The sequence below is a fragment of the Sciurus carolinensis genome, chromosome 15 (genome assembly GCF_902686445.1).
Source record: "Sciurus carolinensis chromosome 15, mSciCar1.2, whole genome shotgun sequence".
NCBI classification, from domain to species: Eukaryota; Metazoa; Chordata; class Mammalia; order Rodentia; family Sciuridae; genus Sciurus; species Sciurus carolinensis.
Window position 1 is genome coordinate 82,958,354 of NC_062227.1, and position 2,134 is coordinate 82,960,487.

The window sequence follows — 2,134 nt, forward strand, 5'->3', positions numbered from 1 at the left end:
GTGACTAAAGGACCCGACCAGAACAATTGTAGAGGAGGAAAAGTTTATTTAAGGGCTCATGGTTTCAGAGGTCTCAGTCCATATACATCCAGCTCCATCATGGTGGAAGAGTATAGCAGAGGGATACAGCTCACATGATGATCAGAAAGGTCGGGGGTGGGGAACCTGCCCCTGCTGTCTCTGTTTGGGGTCACAGGTACACTAAGTCTTCTGCCTGGACATCTGCTGACCATGCTCTCATGGGTGGTACTTTCTGCTGCTGCCACAGCGGCCCCCTATCTCAGGAATGCTGCCTTCCTAGGTCCAGGGGTATTATAGGCAACAAGAATCTTTCACACAGGGCAGCTACGCCTTGCCCCTCTACAACCTCTTCCTGAATATGGAGGGAAAGTTCATCTTGGGCTGATCCCTAAGGAATTCTTCCAATTTCTTTATCCTAAAACTGGTGTAACAGGAGCCTACATGCTTGGAATCGGGCTTATCTTATATTTTCTATCCAAAGAACTATATGTGATTACCTCAGAGACCTTCTCTACCATATCAATTGTAGGGTTACTTGTCTATGTAATTAAAAAATACGGTGCCTCTATTGGAGAATTTATTGATAATCTCAATGAGCAAATCATTGCCCAACTAGAGGAGGTGAAGAAGGCTTCCATCAAACAAATTCAGGATGAAATTGAATTGGAGAAGGCACAGCAAGCACTGGTTCAGAAGTGCCACTATCTTTCTGATGTCCAGAGGAATAGCATTGCTATGGCCTTGGAGGTTATTTACCAGGAACAGCTACATAAAGTATACAAGGAGGTAAAGAATCACCTGGATTATCATATCTCTGTGCAGAATATGATGCATTGAAATGAACAGGAGCACATGATAAACTGGGTGGAGAAGCACGTGGTACAGAGCATCTCTGCACAGCGGGAAAAGGAAACGATTGCCAAGTGCATTGCAGATCTCTAGCTGCTCGAAAAGAAGGCTCAAGCATAGCCAGTTATGTAAATGTATCTGTCCCAGTTGAAATAGCTATAGACAGTTGACTGAGTAAATGGAAACTAGTCTGTATTACTGTCTACTGAAATTACAGTTACCTTTCCTAAAAAAGAAAAGTTCAAGTTTCTTTTAGTGAGAAAGCTAAATCTGTTGGTCAGTCAGATATTTCTCATCATTACTCTGCGTTTTGAGTTGTTCTTTGATCACTTTTGAAAAAAGTTTGCTTTTATTAAAACATTGAAAGATTACCATTACAATTTAAATTTATAATTAATTCCATCGTCTTGCAATAAAGTAATGATTAAAACAAAACAAAACAAACAAAAAAAGAAAGATGGGGAGAGAGAGACAGAGAGAGAGTGTCTCCACTTGCCAGATACAAATATATACCCCAAAGCCATGCTCCCAATTTCCATCTTCTCCAGTTCACACCCTGAAACTTCAGTTACCACTCAGTTAATCACTATCAGAGGATTAATTCACTGATTGGGTTAAGACTCTCACAATCCAATCATTTCTCCTCTGAACCTTCTTGCCTTGTCTCACATGTGAGCTTTGGGGGATACCTCACATCCAAACCATAACAGCTTCCATGTGACCATTTATACTAATATAATATCCATCCTGTGGACTCTAAAGCTAATATAATCACTTCCCTGTGTCCTTCAACACTAACATGGTATGCACTATGGGACCTAGAAAATATAATAACCCTATGGTTTTTAATACTAATAATATCCATGCTGTAGCATCTGAAGCTATGGCTTTTCAATATGGTATCTATAATATATAATCTGAAACTAATAGTAATATAATATCCATAATATTATGATGTTTAATACTAAAAATGTCTATATTATACCCTCTAAAACTAATAAAATGGTGTCCTGTGGCCTTTAACATTAATATAAAAACTGTGGTCTCCGAAACTAATAAAATAGCTGTCATGTGACCTTTTAATAGTGATAGTGTATACACACTATATCATCAAAAACTAATATAATAGCACTCCTATAGAATCTAATAGTAATATAATAGTCATAATATAGAATCTAAAACTAATACTAATAAATACTAATAAAATATTAATACTTTAATACTAATAAAATATCCATACTGTAGCATCTAAATCTAATAAAAT

The 2,134-nt window shown here is 37.3% G+C and overlaps 1 pseudogene; it reads left to right on the forward strand.

The window, feature by feature from the left end:
* The first annotated feature begins 231 nt into the window (after nucleotides 1–231).
* On the forward strand, nucleotides 232–1,002 carry LOC124965836 (ATP synthase F(0) complex subunit B1, mitochondrial-like; annotated as a pseudogene).
* Nucleotides 1,003–2,134: the final 1,132 nt, after the last annotated feature.